Source organism: Sciurus vulgaris (assembly GCF_902686455.1).
Source record: "Sciurus vulgaris genome assembly, chromosome: 2".
In the NCBI taxonomy this organism is placed as follows: Eukaryota; Metazoa; Chordata; class Mammalia; order Rodentia; family Sciuridae; genus Sciurus; species Sciurus vulgaris.
In genome coordinates this window covers 190,763,423-190,787,596 of record NC_136462.1, presented here as the reverse complement: position 1 = coordinate 190,787,596, position 24,174 = coordinate 190,763,423, and the positions used below count along the sequence as shown (strand labels likewise).

Genomic DNA, 24,174 nt, shown 5'->3' with positions numbered 1-24,174 from the left:
TGCTGAGAGCAGCTTCCCGCTGGCCTCAGGATGCAGGAGAGGAGGGGTGGAGGGCCAGAGCCAGGCCAGGAAGGGACTGACCAAGGGCTGCTGGGCTAAGAGGCAAATCCAGCACGTGACCCAGAGGCTGGGCCAGCAGGACAGGAGGAGGTAGGAAGCAGAGGGAGGGGTCCCAGCAGGAGGCTGCCCTCTCCCCTGGCGGGGAGCCATGGTGGGGCCTAGCCTGCCAATTCTATCCCAGCTTCTGCTGCAGCGGCCCAGCCACCAGGAGCTGATAAGACAAGAAATGCAAAAGCCCAAAGGCCCCTGGGTGATGGCACCCCCACCTCCTCATCTGAAATCCCTCCGTCCAGCTTGGCTCCCTGGGTGAGTGGGTTCAGCTCTGCCTGCTCCCCGGGGAGTTCATAGTATGCCTTGAACTCTTCTGAGGCAGTCCTGAAGACTCAAGTTATAGATCATCATTTTTCAGGGGTGGCTTTCTGGGGTTCCCCCAGGCAGGATAAATTGTTTTCTCCTCTGTGGTCCCAGGATGCCTTCTATGTGCCCACGGCCCTGATGATATTGAGTGAGGGTTTTCCAGTCTCTCCTGCAGGAGCCTGGGAGCTCCTGGGGGGCCAGGTGGTGGGAATCCGTCGGTTTGCATGTCTTCTGGCAAATAAGCACAATGTGTGTGGACACACTTTGCAAAGGTGTGTCTCCCTTTCCAGACTGGGAGCCTCCAAGGGTGGTCTCATTTTATTATCATGCGATAACGTTGACTCTTTTTAGTGTGTGCAAGTCTGTAGATCTGAATCACACCCAGCTTCACGCCCCCGTGGTCCAGACCCACTTTTAACTCACGTAACGGGCCATGCACTGTGGATCCCCACCGACTTCTCACTCTTTCATTGCAAGTTTCAAAGATGTCTGGTTGTAACAGCTCCCAGGACCTCCCCAGCGTGTGTCCCCCATGTCTTCTCTGCTCACTCCCCCAGGGAAGGCACCCTGAATGTCACTGAGATTTATTCCCAGGAGGAAGAATCTCTGGGTCATGGGGTTGGGGTATAAGTACTGATCTCTAAATCCCATGTCACTCATAAGCGTAACAGGGTAAATGGTGCTGGCACGTGTTCAAATCTGGCATCTGACCATTCTGGTGGGCAAGTAGCTGCTTCCCTGTCTCTTGATCTCCCAAGACCTTAGCCCACCTCCTTGACCCCAGCTCCTCACCGGAACCCCTGTCTCTTCCCAGGATCCCTCAATAGAAAGGGTCACACACCACCTGGCCAGGCCTTTGATGTTCACTTCCAGTGGTTGCACATGCTGAACATCCTCCTTGTCTATAACCCTGTGCAGGGGAAGGAGCTGAGTTCAAGTCCCCCCGCTAGTCCTTGGCTAGTCCTCCCCTCACTGGATTCCCAAGTGAATCCAAGATGAGCAGCGTGGGGTCTGCCCTGGCCTTCCGGAAACAGATTCTCCAACTCCTCAGCCGCCCTGCAGCTAGGAAGTGGTTCTCATCTAACAGAAGAAGAAACTGAGGCCCAGAGGGTGAGGGTGACTGGCCCAAGGTCACACAATGAGTGAGGAGCAGAGCTAGAACCCAAGAGCACTGCTTTGAGGGTCCCCACACGCAGTCAAACGCACCAACCTCTGCCTCGGGCATTTCTTGGGCACCAATTCGGGAGATGTGACTGAATTGCCTTGACTAGCTGGCGTGATGCAGGGTTTTGTAGACATTTAATTAAACACTCATTAATTTTGATTTTGCAGTTTTCTTTTTGTATTTTGAAGCCAATCCTTTTTTTCTTTTTTCTTTCACATTTCAATTTTTCTGTGGACCCTTGGAAATGGCTTGAATGCAGCATGGGGTCCTGGGCGGCAGCGACTGTGCCCCAGTCTTTCTTTTGGTCTCATGGGTGGCCCTTCATGTACCCAGGGTTGAGGTGGGTCTGGGAAGCAGGCGCCAGAGAGGCCAGTCAGCTGATGTCCTGGCCGCCAGAGCTCCAGGTCTGTGTCTGAGACTCAGGGTTCCCCAAGGGTGAGGGTCTCCAGTGCTGGGCTCTGGAAGGTTTCAGGAGTCGGCTCAGGGATTCTCCAGGGCCAGCAGCTGGAGTGGGGGTGGGACATCCCGGGGAGAAGCTGGAAGGTATGGTGGTGTGTGTGTGTGTGTGTGTGTGTGTTTTAAAGGTTGGGAGCTGGAGAAGAGGGGGGACCTGAACGCCAGGATTCCAGGCTTACAACCCCATCCAAACTAATAGTGTCAGCAAACACCTACGTCTGTCAGGTATCTACGGTGGATATAGAAAATACCTGATGCTCAGTACAGCACGTGTGGGTCATTTGGAAGATTCTGGACCAGGGAGCATTCGGACCATGCTAGGGCAGGTCCTTGCGCCCCTGAGGAGTCAGACTTTAGTGTTTGGATGTGGGGAGGGAAGCTATCCCTACATGGGACAGGGTGGCAGCAGGGAAGAGCACTCAGTGCCCTGGCTCTTTACCCCAGCAGAGGATTCCTGCAGTATTTTAACAAGCCCTGCTGACTCTCAGGTCAGGTCACAGGTGCTACTTTAACATCTCCACTTTACCTCAGACCTGAACTTAGACCTGGGCCGGGCCCAAACCATTAGTCATTAGCTCCTAAAGCTGAGCTCTGCCGTCAGACCAGGGGCTCCCCTTCTGGCTGCTCCCCCGCCAAAGGCCTTGCATGAGGCCTCCCCTCTGACCCCGCAGCGGGTGCAGCTCAGGCAGGAGGAAGGGAAGGGTTAATTGGGCCACAGCCCAGGGCAGGCACGGCACCCCTCTCAGGCCTGGCAGCGACTGGCACCTGCCCTAGCCTTTCATCTCCACAGGTTCCAGGTGAGCAAAGCAAGAGCCAGGCCCACCAGGGCCCCAGCAGCGTGGCTTCCCTTTGATTCCCATTGAGGCCGCCTGCTCTGGGCCCAGAATCAAAAGCAGGCAGCAGCTGCCAGTGCCCCAGGGTCCCTAGCCTGGCAGGCTCATGCTGTCCCCTGCACCTGCCTGACCTGAGCCGCTGCTGCCTGTGTCGCCTTCCTGGGGGGCAGACAGAGCCAGCAAGGAGCCCAGGGAGGCTCTGACCATCGCCAGGGAAGGGACAGCAATGTGAGAGGCCAGGGTGCCGGGGGTCTGTGGGGACTCAGCTCCAGAAGGTGAGGGTGGAGAGGGCCCCCAAACAGAGCTTGACTATGGCCTTTCCCTGAGGCACTGGCAACCTCCTGGGGTTCAGGCCTCAAGGTGAGAGCGGCGGGGGCTGGTGAGGAAAAAGCAACGAATTTAAAAGGAATTAGTCAGGAGGAGGTGACAGGCCCATTCTGAAGCAAGATGAATGGGTTTCGGTTGGCGAAAATGATTCTAATTTATAATCTGCTTCTTGCTGCCGCTCGCCAATTAATTCTCTATAGATACATAAATAGGCCGCATGTTTGCTTTGCCTCAAACGTAATAAACATTACACTCTGTCCCCTTCTTTTGTACCGGTTCCTGTCATGGCATTAGTCCCCACAGCTAATTCCTCACACCTGTCTTCGCGCTCAGGGGAGGAAGAGCCCGGCTCCAGGAAACCGCTGGCTCCGGGAGATAAATTAGGATCCAAAAGCTGCCGCACCGCGGTGAGCCAGGGGAGGGAGGCACGGGAGCCCCCTCCTCCTTCCCAGAGCCCCCTGTCACCAACTTTGGGAGCAGCTTCCCAACGAGAGAGGGAGGGAGGCGCGGTCAGTCATCTTCGCTCTCTGATCAGCGGCTTGAAGTCGCTGGGCACCAGACACCCCGGGCAGACCCTGCTGCTGGCTTTTGCACTGCTGCTTCTTCTGCCCGGAAGCCCCTCTCCCTCGAGGGCCACCTTTTTAGTGTCTCTCTGCACATCTCTCCTTCACAGGGGGCCATTTGCCTGACTCCCGTTCCTAAAAGGGACACCGTCTTTCTAGGCTCCCCTTTTCCTGCCTCGAATGTCTCCCGGGCATGACACCATGGACGTGTAGTTATTTTGCTAATCGATCTTGTTCACCATCTCCCCCCGCTGGACTTGTTCTTGGTGTCTGGGACGAGGAGGATGCTCAGAGCACGTTTGTTGAATGAATGAATGAGGCAGGGGTGGTATCAGAGCTGTGGTTGATGGGGCCCAAAGATTGGAGTGACGTCTCACTCCAGCTTGTCATTTCACCTGCCCCCTGAGGGGGAGGCCAAACAGAGGCTGGGTAGGGGTGGGTGTTGACTCGCCCAGGTTGACACAGTGAATTAGCAGCAAAGTCAGGATTCGACCCCATCCCAGGCTCCTCTCTGAGGTAGCTCAGGCCAGGAACATGCAGGTCCCGATGATCTTTCCATGTGGGGAATTGAGGAAACTGAAATTCAGGAGGGGCGTGACTTGCCCAAGGTCACACAATCATTTACTCAGTGAAATCATTTAGTAACTACCAAGTGCCAGACAGTGCTCTGGGTGATGAGGATATAGCAGTAAACAAGGCAGAAAAGATCCTGCCCCACCCCCTGCACTCATTCTAGAACAGGAATGGGCACTGGGTGAGTTGAGAAGTCAATGTAAATGTCAGGAAGTGGGACGAGCTCAGGGGTAAACAGAGCCAGGTGAAGGCAGAGGGGGATGGGCGAGGTGGGGCCATTTTCCTGGCAGTGGTCAGGGAAGTCCTCTGGCCCAGGTTTCAGGGAGGCAGGGGCTCGTAGATGAGAAGGAATCAGCCCACGAGCATGGAGCGGGGCCAGGGTTCCCACTCTGGAGATGCGTCCGCTCCAGAGTGTTTGTTCTTCCCCAGTCGGATTGTGTTGCATTCAAAATGAGCATTTGACAGCGAGGACCGCTATCCGGTGAAGCAAGGAGCGCCCAACCCTGAGTGGCAGCGTGTGAGTTGGGGACTGGACCCTGAGAGGGAGAGACCTGTCCGAGAGGGCCTGCAGGGGAAGGTAGGAGGCGAGGGGGTGAGCTCTGGGGGAGGGCAGAGGCACACGGATCGGCACTGTTTGTGGATGTTCATGGGGAAGTACTCTCAACAGGGTCAATTTAAAGGACTTGCAAAATTGGCCTGCAAAATTCCCGGGGAAACAAATCTAACAATTGGCTTTGATCAGCTAGCGTAAGCCAGCTGCCACACAGGTCTACTTCAGGCCTGTCTGGGAGATCCTGAAGCAGCAGCCACACAGGGGAAGAGCAAGAAAGCACTGGAAGAACATGTGGAGCAGATTCCTGAACCCTAGTAACTGAGGGCCTGTGGTCATCATGAAAATACCCTCTGCTACACCCCATTTTTTCACATGATAGAAAACCAGTGCCAAGCGGGATGGGATATGTAGCACGCACCTGTGTTCCCAGAGACTGGGGAGGCTGAGGCAGGAGGATGATCTCAGGTTCATGGTCAGACTGGGCAACTTAGGAAGATCCTATCTCAAAATAAAAAATAAAAAAAGCTGAGAAAGCAGCTCAGGGGTAGAGCCCCGAGGCCCAATCCCCAGCACAAGAAGGAAGGAAGGAAGGAAGGAAGGAAGGAAGGAAGGAAGGAAGGAAGGAAGGAAGGAAGGAAGGAAGGAAGGAAGGGAGCGAGGGAGGGAGGGGAAGACAGAGGGAGGGAGGGAGAGAGAAGGGAGAAATGAATGAATGAAACCAAGGTCAAGACAGAACCAGAGACTTGCCTAAAACAAGAGAGTGGGGTCAGCAGCTCAGGACTGGGAGGAGACCTCACACTCCTCTGAGTAACTAGCACCTCACAGTCTCTTGCAACTGCCTGCTCTTGAGGGGTCCTGATCCGTGCTGGCCCCATTACGCCGAGCAGTCAAGGACTCTGTTATCCGTGGGGGGCAAGAAGAGAGAAGCTACCAGGGCCACGTGTGCAGGCCCAGTGGAGTTCCAAGGGAGAGAGCTTCACGCCATCTACTGGAGCTGGATTTTGAAAGATAAACAGGACTTTTCCAGGGAGACAAAGGAGGAAATGGAGCTTCAAGTGGCAAGAATGACATTGGAAAAGCTCAGAGTGTGATTAAAAAGAAACCCAAAAAACTAAAATACTTTGACATTACCAAATAAGATGCAAGAAGGAAGCAGCAAGAAGAGGAAGCTGAGCCGCGGACAGGGCACAGGCCTGTAGTTGCAGTGGCTTGGGAGGCTGAGGCAGGAGGATTGCGAGTTCAAAGCCAGCCTCAGCAACTTAACCAGGCCCTAAGCAACTTAGTAAGACCCTGTCTCAAATTTTTAAAAAAATTACAGAAAAGGGCTGGGGATGTGGTTCAGTGTTTAAGCACCCTGGTACCAAAAAACAAACAAACAAACAAACAACAAAATTACAGAAAAGGGCTGGGGATGTGGTTCAGTGTTTAAGCACCCTGGTACCAAAAAACAAACAAACAAACAAACAACAACAAAACAAACAAAAACAAAAGAAAGAAAAAAGATGAAACTGCCTCTGTGCTGAGGCTCCGTGGCGGGCCTTCAGGTAACTGCAGGGAGGCTACTTTCAGATGGGTGCTCCCGGCTTACCAGCACCAGGTGGGGGAGGCACTAGAGCAAAGTCGCTTTTCCGTGTCAGGACTGCAGTGCGGGGAAGGCCCCCGGCAGGCCTCTAGCATCCCTTCCCAGTACGTCGGATGCTCAGCATGTCATGCACCCTATGTTGGGTGCCTCCGCCTGGTCTCCCAGCTGCTCCCTCTCCCCTCTGGCTGCTCCTCTCAGGCCAGGAATAGAACCTCACATCTGACAATCTTCCCCGTGTTTAAATTTAATGGGCTTCCTGCCTTTCCCCTCCTCAGCACCTGGGCTGGGCGCGCTGCAGCAGCCCTGGGGAGAGCCAGGTGAATAATTCAGGGAGAGGCGAGTGTTTGAAGTGTGTGTTCTGGGTGTGTGGGGGGGCAGGCCTGTCTCACCTGCCACCCCAGGGAGGGGTTCAGGAGGGGCGTTCCTGGTGCTCAGGCCTGTTCGCCTCTGCTGTGTCTTTACAGCCTTTCAGGAAAGCTCAGGGGACCCTTATTCACGTCTCCATGCAGCCATCTGCAGTCAGGCCTCAGGCTTGCAGAAGCTGGCCAGGGCAGGAGGCAACAGGAAGCCGGGTGGGGAGGCTTGTCTTCTCCAGGAGCAGCACTGGCTTTAGATCTGGAGTCAAAAAGAGGGAGGAAGGACAGAGTGCACAGGAGGCAGAAGGCTAGACTAGCCCCAGGCTGAGGTTGCAGAGGGTAGCAAGGAAGTCAGCGCTAAGATGGCCTGGACCAGGCAGCTGGAGAGCTCCTGGGCTGACATGACTCCCTGCCAGGACCATGTCTGCTGTCCATGGTGCTGCCGCCATTTAGGTCCAATGGAAATCCTGGACCAGGACAAGCTCCTTAGCCGGAACATCCCCAGGCCCTGGGCTCTTCCCTTTCCCACCTCACTCCACCCCACCCTCGCAAACAAAGGGCCTTTCAATTTTCCAGCCTTGGCGCCTTTCCAGCATTTTCGTTGTTCCATTCACTCATTCAGGGAACATATATTTATTGAGCATTTACTACATGCTGCCTCCAGAGGATGCAGCAGTGAACAGAATAGACTCAGTCCCTAAAGTCCCATAGTTTAAATTCCATCCCCGTGCCCACTTCTTGGAGAAGAAAGGGAGGCCGTGGAGGGAGGGAGCCGCCTTCAATCCCTGTTCTCCCCCCACTTGATCTGAGCGCAGGCAATGACTCTCCTGTCTAACCCTTGGCTTCCCTATCTGCAGCAGGGGGCGGGCGCTGATCCCCCTTTGCAGAGCTGTTGTCGCTATTCTTGTTAATTATAGAAAACACTTATTCTAAGCGTCTTGCATGGATTCGTTTATTTAATCTTCACCCCAGTCTTCTGAAGCAGACACCGATGTGATTATCATCCCTGTTTTGCCTAAGAGGAAACGGAGATGTGGAGAGGCGAAGTCACTTGCCCAGGGTGGCATAGCTGGTAAGTGGCGGCGATGGGATTTGAACCAGACAGTCTGGCTCCGGGTCCATGAGGATTAAGGCGAAGAGGTGCTTGGGGCGCTGTGGGGCGCGCGTGGCTCCGCGGCTCGCTGCTCCCATCTCTCTCCAAGGCCGAGGCTCTCCAGCGCCCTCCGCCCGCTGGGTGTCTCCCTGCTCGCCGCGCGCCCCGCCTCTGCGCTCGGCGGTCCGGGTGAGGAAGTCCCGCTCCGCAGAGGCGACGGTCGCCAGAAGGCCTTGGGGGTGCGGCGGGCCCCCGACCTCTCCTGGGAGGGGCGGGATGTGCCACGCCGCCCCCACCCGCGGGCGGCGGCCCCTTCCCCGCGCTGACATTTCTTTGGTTGTTCATGTCACGGCCCTTCAGTCTGCGCGGTTTTACAAATGTGCTGGCGAGATGAAAGGCGCCGGGAACAGCGACTGGAGAGCAAGTTCGGAAAAGCTTTTAACTTCCAGCTCCCACGGACAGAGGGGGAGAGGGGAGGCAGGGAAGAAAGGAGGGAGGGGAGGAGAGGAGGAGATGGGGGACAGGAGGGAGGGGAGAGGCCAGGAAGCGGAGATGAAGGAAGAAAGCAAGAGGGTTGAGGATGCGGGCAGGGTCAGAGAGGGACAGGTCAGGGGCACACGGGGCAGGAGGTGGGCAGAGACAGGAGATGGACAACCGGACAGGACAGACAGCAGGAAATGGGAGAAAGGCATAGAGACACAACTAGGGCAAGACACAGAGGAGGGGGGAGAACATAGGCACAGGTGGAAGGAGACGGAAGGAGGGAGGCACTCGGGGAGCCTCAGAAAGAGCCCCTGAAACACTGCTGGAGAGGAGGAGGCCGGGGTGAGCGGAGAGAGTTGGAGAAGGCGGACAGACAGAGGGAAGGGGGTCACAGATGACAGAGGCCCCGTGGGACCTGGGCATGGTGTGAGCAAGTGCAGAAAAGAAGAGGGGAGGAGCCAGGGAGAATGGCAGAGCCCAGCACACACACACACACACACGCACACGCACACGCACACGCACGCACACGCCCTTCCCTGACACCTGCTCAAACTCACTGGCACCCTGGAGCAGAGCCTGCTGTCCTGTACTCCGATTCCAGCCGTGGTTCTCGACAGGGCTGACTTTGCCCCTCAGGAGACACTTGGCAGCGTCTGGACACATGTTTAGTTGTCACAATCTGCACGGGGCGGTGGGGGACGTACTATGGGCATCTTGTGGGTAGATGCCAGGATGCTGCCAAGCATCAGCCTTATACAGGACAGTCCCCTTAGCAAAAAATGACCTGGCCCCAGATGTCGATAGGTGGAGATAGAGGCATCCTGGGCTAGAGGTCCGTGGTCCCAGACAGTCAATCCCAATGGAGGACTTCCCGTCTCTGCAAAACCTCACAAGCTCCTCCTCCCAGAATCATTCCCTGGCCACGCCTTTCTCCAAAGTCCTCCTCACCCCTCACAACCCTTGGAGGGTGGCATCTTCCTTCCACACACACTCCTCATGCTGCAATGCCAACGCACAGCTCTGGCCAAGCACCTACAAAGCGCCAGGTGTGTTACCTGCCCAGAAGCAGTTCTCACACCCACTAAGTGTGCAGGCTCTGGCCCCAGCCTGCCTGCATTTGAATCCCAACTCTTCCGCAAACTAATTGTGTGACCTTGGGCAAGTTTCATAGTTTCTCTGTACCTCAGTTTCCCCATCTATAAATGTAGACGTTGGTTGCCATGAGGATTAAATGAAGTAATCTATGTGAAACATTCAAATCAGGGCTTGACACATGGCAGAGGCTTGCCAAATGGCATTGTTATAATTGTCTCGTTCTATCTGCATATTGGGAGAAGTGGCTTGCCTGATGCGTCACGCAGGCTGCGTGGGGCAGAGCTGTGCTCAGAGCCCAGTGCCACCCGGTTCTTCCTCTCTCACACCACCCTGCTCTTACTGTACCCGCCACAGTGCAGCAGAAACCCCAGCTTACTTTCTCCCAGACCAAAGCATCCTGCTTCAATCTGATCTGTGTTCTGGGTGTTTCAACACTCTGTGCCTCAGTTTCCTCATCTGTCAGTGGGGCTCATATTAGCATCTGATTGTTGTGATGACCTAAAAGCAAAATAATGGCACACAGCAAGTGCTAAATAGTCACTGATACTGATTTCAATGTGTTCTCAGAGCCTAGCACCGTGCCTCGCCTTGGGACACACAGATGTATTGAAGGAAGGATGCACTGGCAATTATGGTGGAAGTGAGACCAGAAAGGGGAGATGAGAGGCTGGAAGAGGAAAGGGAGTTCTAATAGAGAGTTCTGGGGAGGAGAGAGAGAGCGATTAGAGCAAAGGGGTGCCCATTTATTGAGCACCTATGGTGTGCATGCAGATGTGAGAGCAACGGTGTCTCAGGTCCAAACAACCCATGGACAATTACATAGGTCTGACTCCTGAGATGAGACGCGCACACCAGGACCTGGAGAGAGAGGAAGAGAGAAGATGGAACAGGAGAGATGGGAAAAGTGAGTCAGAGGGAAGAAGAACATAGAAAGAGAAGAGATGCTTCTGAAAGGGCGGCCTCTGAAAGCATGAAAGAGTGGAGGCTAAGAATAGAGAGTGCAAGAAGGGGTTGATACAAAGGCAAGACTGGGAGAGATCAATGAGGGAATAAACCAGAGAAGGACTTGGGGCAGGGAAAAGGCTGGCCCATGGAGAATAAATCTCAAAATAAATAAGAGTGATGGAGTTAGCAGGAGGGCTGGAGTGGAGGCCAGTGGAGAAGAGAACCCAGGTGGGGGGTGGAGATGGAAGTCAGGGAAAGAGGCGAGGCAGGGAGCAGGGTGAGGTGAGCCAGAGGGGGTCGCTAGGGATCCTCAGAAGCTGGGAACTTGGAGGGTCCTACGGCCTCTTTGCCATGAACTTCAGCAGCCGGTTTCAGATCATTATGTTTGGCCAGGGACAGCATGGCCAGGGCAGAGGTATGTAGCTCTCCTGTGTCCTGATATCCTTCACCCACCTATCTGGCAATCATGCAGGGAGGAGGGACCACTCAGGGGATCCCCTGCAACCCAAGATATAGTGTGGAACTATGGGAGTCGCTGGTCTTGGCCCACCACCTGCAACTTCATATCGGTAATTAAGAGGTGGCCGTGAAAGGGTCTCCTGGCTGCATGGTTTTCCTGAGCCCAGAGATGAGACTCAGGAAAACCATGCAGCCAGGACGAAGAAACCCGACCATGGCAGGCAGAAAAGACAGCCGGCAGCAGGCGAGGGGAGTTTTAACAAGAGGTGATCCAGCCTGCAGACTGTTTCTGGGCAGGGGAGGATGGTACCCAGATACTGGCACCAACTTGGTGCTAAGTTTAGGATGGGGCGGTCCTAAACTTACTAAGCTGTCTTGCCCACTTACTTTGTTGATGGCAGGGATGTCCAGCGAACCCTTCCAGGGATACCCGACCTCCCACCTGCCTGGGGACTCAGCTCTGGGCACCGGTCTCTGTCCCCTCGATGCAGTGATAGTTTCTGCAATGGCCTGGTCTGTGCAAGGGGCCTTTCTGGGCAGGCAGCCCGGGGCGGCCGCTTGAGAAGCCTGCCCCCACCTTCGCTCGCACCCCTCTCTTTGGAGTCAGGCTCCCACGGTAGTGGGGGAAATGAGAAACCCGAGACTCAGTAAAGTCAGGTGGGGGAGTAGGGTCAGGCCTCCGACTGGGTCTGCGGGAGAGCCGAGCTGCTAGGCGGGGAGGTGGTGGGTCCCCCTCCTGGGGGCGCTCCCTTCGCGCAGATCTGGGGTTGCAGGGGGGGGGCACTGCCCCCCGCCCCGGGAGGGGGTTCCTGGGACTGGGCGGCGAGATGGAGAGGCCGGCCCCTCCCGGCGAGGGAGGGACGCGATCGCGGGTGTGGGGGCGCGGCTCCCAGCTGTGTGTCCGGCTCGGCGGCCGCCTGCGGCTCGGCGTGGCGCGGCGCTCCTGCCCGGCGGGCGCTGCATTCTCCGAGTCTCCACCAGAGGCTGCGGGAGGAAGGAAGGGATCCGTCCCTTGCACACTTCCCCCCTAGTCAGACACGCACACTCCCTCGCTCCCGCTCGCTCTCTCCCTCGCTCTCTCGCTCTCTCGCTCATACACACACGCGCGCACACGCCGCCGCGGCTCCCCTCTCGCTCCCGCTCTCCCTCCGGCTCCTCCGGGCGGCCGCCGGGCTCCGGACTCGCCGCGCGCCGCGCCGGGCTCCGCCGCACGCAGCGTCCCGAGGCGCAGGGCTGGGGGAGCCCCGGGCCGCTCCCCGAGGTAAGAGCGCCGGGCGGCGCGGGAGGGCGGCCGGATCGCGGCCGAGGGGAGGCTGCCCGGCCCGGAGGGAGCCCCGGCGGGGAGCGGCCGGCGGCGGCGCGGGGCCCGAGCCTCCCGCCGCAGGGGGATCGGGCCGGCCCGGCGCCCCCTCCCCTCGGCGGGGCGGGCGGGAGGGAGTTTCCCGTCCAAACTTTCCCCGGCGCGGAGCCCAGCCGCCTCTCGGCCGCAGCCCGGGCCCCGGCTGCCCCGGTCCTCGCCGCCGCCGCCGCCCGGGAGCCCCGGGGACCCCCGCAGGCCGGGGATGGCAGCGCTGGGGGCCGAGCCGGCGCGCCGTAAGGGGCCGGGGAGGTGGCGCACAGCCTCAGCGCGGGGGCCGGGACCCAGGCGTTCGCGCCCCCCAGCCCGCGCTACCCGGACTCGGCTCGCCGCCCCTCCCGGAGGCGGGTCCGGGGCCGGGAAATACCGCACGGCTGAGCGTGTGCGCGCCGGTGTGTGTGCGAGGTCGTGCCGCGTCCGGGGTCTCCCAGAGGCAGACTCCTGCCGCGGCGACACGCACGGCTGCGGCCACCTCAGGGTGCGGGCAGCCGCGCACAGGGACTCCTCTGGCGCGACCCTGTGCCCTCCAGCCGTCGGGGTGACAGGTTCTCAAATCTGACTCCGGGGACCCTGTCCCCGCCACGGAAGATGAGGGGCCCCGACAGCCTCACGTCTAAAGGGAGAGTCACTTAGGACTGACCCCCAGGGCCGGGGCGCTTAAGGCGGAGGGTGGACTGTGGGCGAGCGGGGTACCCGACAACCACGGTGGGCACCTCTGGCTCGCGCCTCTGGCCCTGATCTCCCCACTCCTTCTTTGGCATCGTTGGGCCCCTGCCCCTGCTGGATCCCCACGGGAGACCACCAGGCGGGGCTGCAGCGCGAGGAGCTAAGCCAGATACCCCGAGGTCTCCCCGGGCTGCGGGGCACCCCCTGGTGGCGGGCAGGGAAGCCGACGGAAGGCTTCCCACAGGCACTCCTGGGAACCCTCTTGCCTTGTCTCCCACCCTTGCCCGCGTCGCCAGAGGTTGTGCCTGCCAAGTTCTATTTCCATGGGTCTAATTTCAGCACCCTCTGGGTCCCCGGGATTGGGCAAGGTGCCCCAGCACCGGCATCAGCTCATCTGAGGGCTTTGGCAGCCTCCAGCCCTCTGTTGGCCTCCCCGCGAGCGGGTGCTGGATCTCATCGTCTTCTTCCCCCACTGGTCAGCGCCACTGCCCTACATCAGCATCGCCACTGCGTAGATCCCAAGGGCTCCTCCCTAACCTTCATGGCCCTGGGCCCCATATCCATACCCTACACTTGCTCATCGGCGTCTGCTCTGTCGCCTTCAATCACTCGCGTTCTACAGCCCTCTTTGCGACTTTCCTGTGTGCTCTAATGACGTTCTCTGGTCTTTGCCATCCATGACTATTCCCCCACCTTGCTTCCATTCTGCCTGCCTCAGTTTCTCCCTGCAGTGGCCGCCTACCCCTCAAATCCCGCGCCAGCCCCTGCTGCACTCCACTTAGCCCTCTTCCTCTGCTTTCCCCGGGTCTTCCATTCCTCCTGAGCCGGAGGGCCATTGCCCACCGTCAAACACGGCTCCCTGGGACCTGCACCGCCAGTGCCTCAGAGCAGATGCTTTGGGACTGTCCTCTGCTGAGGACCCCTCTCCTCCTGGGACCCCTGTCTGCTGGTTCCTGGAGATGAGAAGCACTTCCCCTATCCCTGACTGTTACCGCATTGGGGGCCACCTGGGCTGCCTTCTTTCCCATGTTAAAGTCCTGGAAACAGATGCCCAAGGTCACATGGCAAACTATCCAGAGTCAGAAATTGGGCCCCAGGTGTCTTGACTTGCAGAGCTCACCAACGCCCTGATGGGTCGGGCAGGTCCGGGGAGACGCAGGGCAGTCTCCTGCCTTCAGGCTTCGGGCACAGCAGGAAGACAAGGCTTAAAAGTGGCCCTGGTACTTTCAGGGTGCTAAGCAGGTACATGCCTTTAACAGAGAAACCTTAACAACAGACACTGAAGACAGACTTTGGTCCCTAAAAGTGCATTGTGACCCCAGGCAAGTCACAGCCCTTCTGTAAAGCGGGTGTGTATGGGCAGGGGGCGGGGGTGGTGGAGGCGGCTGCAGTCCCGGGCTGTTTCTGGGGGTGGTCTGCAATAACTGTGGCTCACAGCCCCATCTCCCCCAGCCCCCCAGTTTTCCGAGGGTTGCCAGAGAGCTGCATTCTGGAACCCTCTGGGAGGCAGGGGCTCTAGGTAGGCCGTCTCCTCCTGACTTAGCGAGTTGGCAGCAGCCAGTTTATTTGCCACATGGGCTAGAGGGTCGATTCCGTCTCCTCTCCTCTTGGTTTTCTTTCCCCCCCCTTTTTGTTCTATCAGGAAGTTCCATTCGGAAATGTAGCCTCAGGTACTCAGAGAGAGAGAGAGAGAATGATTCCTGTTTATATAACTCGGGCAGCAGCCTGCTGCGTGGCCTGGGAGGAGGGGCTAGAGCTACAGGGAGGCAGGTGGCTTCTGGGGAAGAGAAGGCCCTAAAGAGGTGGCCAGGCTGGGGCCCCAGGGCTGCAGACTTCCCCATCCTGCCAGTTGAGCCAGGGAGCAGACTGGGTTGGGGACAAGGTGAAGGATCCACCACCAATACTCTGAGAGAAGGCCTCAGTCCAGGCTCAGGAGAGAAGTCTCAGGTCCCCAGCGAGGATAGGTGGGCTTCTCGCACTCCCCGGTTCCAGGATCCTTGGAGCACCCTAAGATGGAACTCCTGATTGGATGTCTCTGCCTCCTAGGCCATGGGTTCTGATTCTGATCTCTTTAGAGAAAGCCTGATCCCACCCTTCCCCAGACATCGGGACAGGCTGTGATCCCAACTTTTTCTTCAGAGTAGTGGGTATATAGGACTGTGTCTTTTCTCCCATGACTGAGACAAGAACTAACGGGAAAGTTAAGTTTGGTTTGAGTTCTATGTATCTGGCAGGGTGGATGGACGTTTTTGTCATTGAAGATGACTCAGAGTGATTATTAAGGGACAGGGATGCAGAACAGGGAGGCTGGAGGCATGGCTGTCATGTCCAGGTGGGTAGGTTGTTGACTGTCCAAGGGCACTCAGTCAGGAGAATAGTGGCTGAAATCTATTTTAAGCTCCACTCAACAAGTCAGGTGCCCTAAAGGCAGACTCTGCCTGGAGGAAGGGGCACCTCTCTTTAATTTGCAAAGAGGTCTCCTCTAGTCACCACCAGTGAGCCTAAGGAGCTGCTTGTTCCCAGAGGAACATGCCTTCTTTAATTAGCACAAATGTGGCCCAACTGGGGTTTTAGGATACACACACCACCCACTCCCCGGCCTGCTTCTTTTACAGTGGGGACACAACCTCCTGAGTCTGAGTCTGAGTCTGGGTCTGCACCTGAGGTGCATGAGCCTGGAGCCTCGGCTTCCCCCGATGGTTGCCGACATGCCTATCAGCCTGCTCCTTCCCACTGTCATGTGGAGATGGGAACCTCTTACTTCCTCATCAGACCCACGAGCCTTCAGCCATCCACTGTCCACCAGCTGCTTCCTTCATATAATATAAATAGCTGATTAGGAACACAGGCATTGGAGAATCAGACCTGCCTAGGTTGCAACTTAGTGGCTGTGTGACTTTGGGCAAGTTACTTCACTTCTCTGAGTCTATTTCTTCCTTGGTGAAGTGGAAGAAAACTATACCTCGCTGGATTGTTGTGAAGTTAAATATGCGTGCGTGTGTTTGGTGCTTAGCACGGTGCCCAGCACAGAGGATGCTCTGCAAATAAAGCAATAGTTTTATTTTACTCCCTCTGTGTGTAACTGGGGTTCCCACGGGGCGGAGGACAGCGATTTCTGTTTTGTTGTGCACATGACCTTGGCCGCTTGGGGAGTGGAGTCAGGACCACCAGGGTCTGTTTCTGACCTCCGTGTCCTCCGTGGGATGGCGCTGGCCTCAGGAAGGTGGAGACTCTCAGGGACTCACAATCCCCTGGGTCCCACCTCCCCCTCCCCATCCACCACCCTTCTCTGGCTCAGACCCCGCGGCTCCTGCCTGAACCACTGGGGCAGCCCCTCGCTGGCCCCCAGCCTCCAGCCCCTCCTGCCGCAATCCCTGCTGCAGCCGAGTGATCTTTCTCCCGCGCAGGTGGGATTGTGTCACTCTCTTGATTAAAACCCTTCCATGGCTCCCCATCGCCTACTGAATTAAGTCCAGACTCTGCACGGTGACATTCAAGGTCCTTGTAATCCGTCTGCCTCCCCCCCCATCTCCCACTGTGCCTGCAACCCCACACTCGTGCATGAAGCCACCTGCCCTTCCACCTGATCGCCCTTCCCCTGAAGATCTTCTAGAGCGTTCCAGACCCAACCCAAATAGCATCGCTTCCTCGTGTCCACCCACGGCCTGTCTGGCCACCCGTCCATTCATTTCCAGTTTAAACGTCCACTTACATATTTATGCAAGCGTGCACTGTGTGCTGAGCACGTGGGGCGCGAGCCGCCTGGATCCCAGCCGACAGGAGTCTGGTGGTCCCGGGCAGGGACAGACAATGGACAATTCTGTCCACGGAAAGAGCCAGTGGCGGTGCGGCAGGGGCTTCCAAGAGGGAGGCGAGATGTTTAAGTGGGGTCGGGTGGAGCAGTGGTTATCCAAGGGAGAGAGGACGGGGCAGGGACAGCAGGCTCCAGGCTTGGGGTGAGGGCACCGCACCCCCATGGGGGGCAGGACATTGGGGGAATTGCGAGATCCATGGCTGAAGCGCCATGAGGCCAGGCCAGCAAGGATGTGAGAGGAAGGCAGTTCCGGTGGGTGGGGAAGGTAGCAAGGAGCAGCTCAGCGCCCACCCTGGGGCGTGGCCGCCTGCGGCCTTCAGCGAGGGCGTGGGCATGGCGGCACTTTCCCTGAGAAGCCTCACCCTGAGGGGCAGGTGAAGGGGTGGGTGGGGATGACCCAGCCCAGAGCTGGCGGTGCCAGGCAGGCCGGGTGGGCTGCAGCACCTGAGAGGGCTGGGTGACTATGGGGGCGCAGGGGACAGGAGGAGTCCCCAACTGTGACACAGGGGGCTGTTGGGTCATGGAGTGGGCCACTGTGGAAGGCGAAGGACTTTCAAGAGGAGGCGGACCCACTGGGGACTGGGTGGGCGGGATGCTGCGGGGTCTGCACCTGGAGATGCCCTGTGGGGAGTTGGGCAGGAGGGTCGGGAGGAAGGAGAGGGTCAGCGTCCAGGGAAAGTCAGTGGAATGAGAAGACCCTCCAGAGACCTTGGCTCTCAGGGCCTCCTCACCCGGCCCGGCGCCGCCCATGCGCTCCCCTCTCCAGAGCAGTTAGCTGCTGTCTCTTCTGGGACTCGATCAGTGTTCCTCAGCTGGGGGCAGGGTGCCCTGAGGGACGCTTGGCCATGTCTGTGAACATTTTTAGTTGTCACCACTGGGTAGAGGCTGCTGCTGGCACCTAGTGGGGAGAGGTCAGGGATGCCGCTCATCACCCTGCAGTGTACAGACCCCCACGCTGGGAATGCTGCGGCCCCAAATGGGGTCTGCGGCATGAGGAGCCGGCCCGGGGCAGTTCAGGGGCAGGTGCAGACTTGCGTCTGGACTTCACTGACTCCAGCTGGGCCTGCGGAGAGGGCCTCAGGCCTCCCAGCGCGTGGCCTGCACACCAGGGCCCCCCGCCAGGCGCAGGGGGAGCTGGGAAACTGGGCCCAGAGAGGAAGCCGTGGGGAGCATGCTGCCTGCAGGCACCTAGTCCCCCTTTCTTTCCTCGTCTTGTTAGCTTCTGTCATTTATCACCCTAGGAAACATAGGTCATTTTTTTTTAATAGGCAAGTTACAGATAAACACAGCCCAAAAGGCAGCCTGTAGACCAAGAGCCCTGTCCCAGTGGGTCTGCTGGGTCCAAACCCTGGCTGTGGCCTGAGCTGGCTGAGTGGCCTCAGTTTCCTCATCTAGGAAATGGCTTTGACAAACGCACCTGCTGGGACGGCCCCGCAGAGTGAACCAGGACACGTGGACAAAGCACTTAACTCAGCCGCACCCGCAGGAAGCACTCATCAGAGTGGCAGTGTGTGCGCCCCGTGTAAAGGGACTCGCGTGTTCGTCTTCACATGCATGAAAGCATTTTTAATCAGCCACGATACCACCACCGTGTGGCCACCACTTCGAAGCGTTCCCTCGTTGACATAGATGGATTTTTAAAAATGGCATCTTACTTTGCACGTGCGCCTGGGTCACCTGCTTTTTCCACTATATAATCTATTGGGAACGTCTTGCTGTTTCGATGAATCTACATCTACACCATCATTTTTTAAGAGCTGCATGGCTCACCATCGTGCGGCTGGTCCATCATTCATTCGGCCCGCCCCACTCCTGGACATCCGGGTTGTTTCCAATTCTTCGCTATTACAGACAATTCCGCAATGAGCATCCCTGTACCCACTCTTCACGCTCTTGTCCAGTGATTTCCTCAGGGACCACTTGGACATTTTTGGCAGGAGGCAGGTGGCCCTGACCAGCTTCCTCAAGCAAAAGCCCTTGGGTCCAGCGAGAAGGGGGCCCGGGTCTCTGGGGAGGGGAGCGGAGCTGCGTGGCGGAGAACTGTTCTGGCTCCGGGAAGGCAGGTCTGACTGCAGACGGTGGCCAACTCTGTGATGGAAATGGAGAAGGCCCTGCCACACCTTTGTTGTCACCGCAGCGCTTGCAGAATTGCAGAATAGCGGACAGAGGGTAGGGAGGTGGACTGTGTGTGTGATAGGAAGAGTGACAGTCACCAGGCTGAGAGGGACACGAGGTAGACGGGCCCAGGCAAGCTGATGGATGGGTAGCAGAGGCAGGTGGATCCAGGTCAGCAGGCAGACGAGATGATGGACAGGTGACGAGTCGGATAGAATCAGGTGATCACACAGAGGACTGTGGCCTCCCGGCAGGGGCCGGCAGGGACCAGGGGCTGAAATTGTGTATTCTGGGGATTCCAGGGAGCTCCCAGGAGATGCAGCCAGGCCCCAAGGCCATGGCGCTCCCAGGCTTACGTCTTCCCTGACGCTGCCTTTAGGTCTGTGCACTTGGGAGTTGAATGGGGCTTTGCAGGTGGCCGAGTCCCAGCCCATTGCACAGATGGGGAACGAAAGCTTTGGGAGAGGCAGTGACTTGCCCTGGGCCTACGGTGTCTCAGCCGACCGAGTCTTCACACCTCTAACCTGGCTTGGAGGGAAGGGAAGGAGGTTGGCAGAGGACCACAGCATAGCTGAGGGGCTGTGGGCAGAGGATCCTTGTCCTGCGTTCTCTCTGTCCACCTCCCACCGTGCTATTTATACACCACCACCTGCTGAGAGCACAGGACAAGGTGGCTGGGGCTCCACCCGCGCTCTGCTGTTCATCAGTCAAGTGGCCTTAGATGTCACCCAGACTCTGGCCTCAGTTTCCTCATCTGTACCTACCTGAATGTTTGTGGAGAGGATTACATGGCTTCACGGAAGCACTACTGCCCTGCCTGTGGCAAGTGTTCTGGAAGCATTGGCCCCTAATGCCACATTATGTTGACTTTATTTTTTCCCTTGAATTCTGCGCGCTTGTGTGTGTGCGTGTGTATGTGCGCGCGAGGACACAAGCAAGCCGAGTCCCTGGGAAGGCAAGTCATGCCTTTTACATCCTGTATCCTCTCTCTCCTGCCTCCAGGGTCCTGTTAGCCAGGCGGGCACATAGTAGGTCCTCCAGACACGTGTCAATGGCACAGCTCACGGACTCTGTCAGGTCGAGCATGAGGGGAGTTTCCACGGCAGGGGGCAGACGTGCTGTGTGTTGAAGCTGGGATGACATTGTCACGGGTGGAGGGACAGGGCCGCTTTCTGGGGGGTGGGGAGGATGCGAAAAGTGGAGGAGGCTTGGTGCATGTCTGGGTGACAGCTTGTGACCCAGTTGACCAGAGCACAGAGGACACAGAAGGGAAGGGGCAGCCGAAGGCAGCAGCATGGAACTCCAGGCGGAGGAGGGTGGGCCATAGGGAGCTATTGAAGGTTGCTGATCAGGTGGAGCAGGCAGGCCCTGGGAGGAGAAAAAGTGGGCAGGGCCCCGGGGGTCTGCAATCACCGGGCCGATGGCGGGGGCTTGAAAGAGGTCATGGGATCAGGGGCCAGAGGGAAAATACCAAGGGAATGGGACCCACAGGCCTCCGAGCTGCTTGGTCGTGGGAGATGCAGTAGAGGAGGAATCAAATGTGACAGGGTCTCAAGCCTGGGGACCTGGGAGAACTGGTCCCCTTAATCAAGTTAGGGGTCTGTAGACGGGACATATGGGGGAGCTGGGGATTGAGCCCAGGGCCCTGAACCAGGCAAGAGCTCTATCCCCGCCAAGCCACGCCGCCAGCCCTGAAGTATGGGGGAACGTTGAGATGCCAGCTGTCATTCGGCTGCCCAGCACCCACCCACCCAACCTGTCTATCTCAATACCCAGCTGCCCGTGTCCATGCCGCTGCCTCCGCCCACCCAGCCCTCCACCTGCCATCCGCCAGTATGGACCACAGCCTTCCCTGGCACCTCGCCACCATCCCCCGTGCCCACTCATCCACTACTCCACCAACCTACCCATCGATCCAAGATACATTTCTTGTGCACCTACTATGTGCTGGCCTCAGGCGAAATCTTGACACAAGCATTTGGAGATGCCTGAAAATGGAGATGGTGGTTGGAGACGCCAACGGAGTGCCTGGGGCGCTTTTACCCAGCAGAGAGGACCTGGGAGGAGACTTTGTGTCCTCGAAGGTTGGAGAGTGGCCTGCGGTCCAGCTGTGTTCTAGAAGCAGTAGCCATGAACACTCCTTTGCCGGTTTCCCTCTTGAATTTTGTACGTGCCTGAGTGCGCATGCACGCTCACACACGCCCACACGAGCAAGCTGGGTACCCTTGAAGGCAAAAACTATCTTTCGCATCCTCTAAACTGCCCTCTGGCCAGAAGTATTTAAAAGTCAGGTGGGCACATAGTAGGTGCTCCATCAATGTGTCATGACGAGGTGGCTCATTGGGCCACATCTGGCTGAGGGGTTGCAGGAAGCTTCCCAGGACACAACAGAGGAAATTGGCTGCACCTGCAACTGGAGGGATCAAGGTTAGCTGTGAGGGAGAACTAACGCGTTGATCACTACGGGGGTCTGAAGTACTTACCTGATAAGTGTTTGGCTGGAGGGGGATACCAGGTCTGTAGGGGAGACTTAGAGAAATGGGGGCAGACTCAGGCATTTCTGGAGGGGTCAGTGGAGGAGCACTCAGGACTTGGCTTTGAAGAAAGGTGGGTGGGAGAGGAGGGGCCTGTGCCGGCCAAGGAGCCGAGCCCTGGCAAGGAGGGGCTAAGCCACAGGGGGCGCCTGGGTCCTGGGGTGGGAGACAGCAGCATTCGCCCTCAGAACAGCCCTTGGAGCGAGGCCTCTGTCCCCCACCAGCTCCCGCCCCTGCAAGAGCCTCCGTTCAGGCCCAACCAGAGCGGCTGCCTCCCTCTGTTCAGCCCCTGGCCCCTACTAAGCGCCCTCAAGATGTCCCACCCTCCTCACAAGTCCAGCCCCTCCCCAGAACCCCTGGCTAAAATCCCAAGTCTCCCGGGCCCCCACCTCCTTGTGGAGGCCTGTCCTCCCCCAGCACCAGCCTCCACCTCAGCGCACTCCTCTTTGTGGAAGCCCCAGGCCCCCGCAGAGCCCCACGGGTCGGAGCCCTGAAGGCTGTCACTGAGTCTCCAGCCCTGACATCCCCAGATCTTGTCCCTCCTTGGGCACCTGGCCACTTTGCTTAGCTCATGGTCACTGTCCGGCAGGCTGTTTCTGTTCTCCAACAGGAAATTTCTGTCCCCCACTGAGCCCTTACCTCCTCCCTGAAACCGCCCCCTGCCCCGTTTCCTCCTCCCCCTCCCAGAATCCTCACACTCTTGAGCCTTGGGAACCATGTAGACCCCCGTGCCACCCTCCGACCCAGGCGCCTGCCCTCACTGTCCTTCAGTCCAGCAGGTGGTGGCTGCATGTCTATAGCTGTCCCTGGGTCTCTGTACCAACTCAGCTGGCCCCGGGGTGAGAACGAGGCCCTCAGATTGGGACCATAAGACCCTCCTCACAGCCTCCCAGTACCCTGGAGGACTTTGGGGACAGAGGGCCTTGCAGGCTCCCAAGTAGGCCCGACCGAGGCTGAGCCCAGCGGCTCTGGCAGCGTGGCTCAGCACAGCTCAGCTCGCGGGCTGGGAGAAGCTGCTTCTGGGTTAGGAAAACAATCACAAATTAGAGAAAATGCTTGGGGAAATTGCTGCACTGCGTGAGAGGGAGGCGCCTGGGGAGGGAGGGAAGGAGGCCCGGAGGCCAGCAGCGGGGGCTCTCCACGGCCTCACCCATCAGCTCCGCACCACTTGCTTGGCGCGCAAGGCCCGCTGCATCCTCTGTGGGGCCCGACACACACCTGCCCCAGCTCGGCTGTGCCCCAACTCCCTTCCCCCGGCAGCCCTTAGCTCACTGGGGCTGAGGCCTCCTGTCCTCTCAATCCCAGCGCCTCTGTGGTCCTTCATGGGCTCTTCTTACCTGAATCGTCTCTCTGACAGGTCCCTTGGGGATAGAAACCATGTCTGGTACTAATGGCTGTCGGAAGCAGACAGATCCGAGCACTGATCTTCATCTTCTATATACTGGTTGGATGGCCTTGGGCAAGTCTCTTTGACTTCCTGAGCCTCGGTTTTCTCATCTGTAAAATGGGGGAGCAAGAGTTCCTTCTGCTTGTTACTAGGAGTGGGGTCTGCGCACACAGTGCCCTGCTCATAGTAGGCACCACGTTAATAAGGACACTCTTCCTGGCAGAAGACCAGAGTTCTGGGCTCGGAAGGCCAGCATTTATCTCCACCGCTCAGCAACATCCCTGCTACCTGCTGTGCTCCTGCTGAGAGATGTAAAAAGAGGGTGTATGGGCTTCAGGGCAAGCACTTGGCAGGGGGACTGATATAGAAAGACAGGCAGTGCTGGGTCCTTCTTATGAGTCATTTGGCCATCAGGCGTGACTCAAGTCAGGCCATCTTCTGTCTGGAGGAATTAGGACAGCAGCCAAGAGCCTGCTTGATCCTGGAACCACAGTGCTTGGCTTTGAGTCTCCATGCTGCCCCTCCCTATCTGCCAGACCCTGCACCAGCTCCTTGGCTGCCTCAGTTTCCCCATCTGTAAGATGGGGACAATTATCGCGGTACCTGCTTCCTAGGGTTGTGAAGAGAGTTAAATGAGCTACTATTTGTAAAGTGCTTAGAACTGGCCCAGCACCCAGCAAGGACCCTGTGAGGGTTTCCTAATGAACCCGACCAGGGACGGGGGATTCTGGGACCTAGGATTGGTCAGCAGGACTGGCAGTGGGGTAGGAAAGGGGCTTTCAGAACTGGGTTTTTGCTGACCTGGCCTCCAGCCAGCTCCAGTCAAATTGGCCTCTTCCTGAATAGGAGGGCACAATGGCCTCCAAGTGAAAAGGCTTTTTCTGGAGACCACCAGGGAGAGGGTTGGGTCAGGGACTGTGCATGTGGAGGCAGGCACAGAGGCAGCTCTGCAGGAGGCAGCAAGGAAAGAAGAGACCCAGGCTCTCAGAGACCCTGGGGACCCTGGCAGGTCACACCTGCCCTTTCTGTGGCCCAGGAGAGGTTCACGTGGCTGTCAGGGACGAGGCCCGTTGCTGTGCCTCCTCTGTGGAGGCAACCTTGGGAACTCTCTCCCAGCAGACCGGTGGGCAAGGAGCGCGGTGTGTCCTGGGAACCCGCTCCTGGTCTGTGAGCCCCCCACTGTCTGCTGCGTGCCAGGCCTGTGCCAGGCACCAGGGGACACCGTGGGCCAATAGCTCCTCTTCTCCCAGGACTCCGGTTTCCTGTCTGTCGCCCTCCCGCCTGCCCTTTCCTTTCTCTTTTCCTCCTCAGCCTCCTCCCCAAGCACAGGACGGGAGGGGCCCCGCGGAGGAGAGTTTGTACAAACCGGGCTGCCATGGGAACTTCTGATTGGCTGGCCAG

The 24,174-nt window shown here is 58.0% G+C and overlaps 1 protein-coding gene across 1 annotated transcript in view; it reads left to right on the top strand.

Moving 5' to 3' along the window:
• Positions 1 to 11,809: 11,809 nt before the first annotated feature.
• The window catches only part of CDH22 (cadherin 22), a 115,816-nt gene continuing 103,451 nt past the window's right edge, over positions 11,810 to 24,174 (top strand). The window contains exon 1 of the mRNA XM_079127933.1: positions 11,810 to 12,161. The gene's annotated coding sequence lies outside the window, so the exon portion shown is untranslated. The remainder of the gene's footprint in view (positions 12,162 to 24,174) is intronic.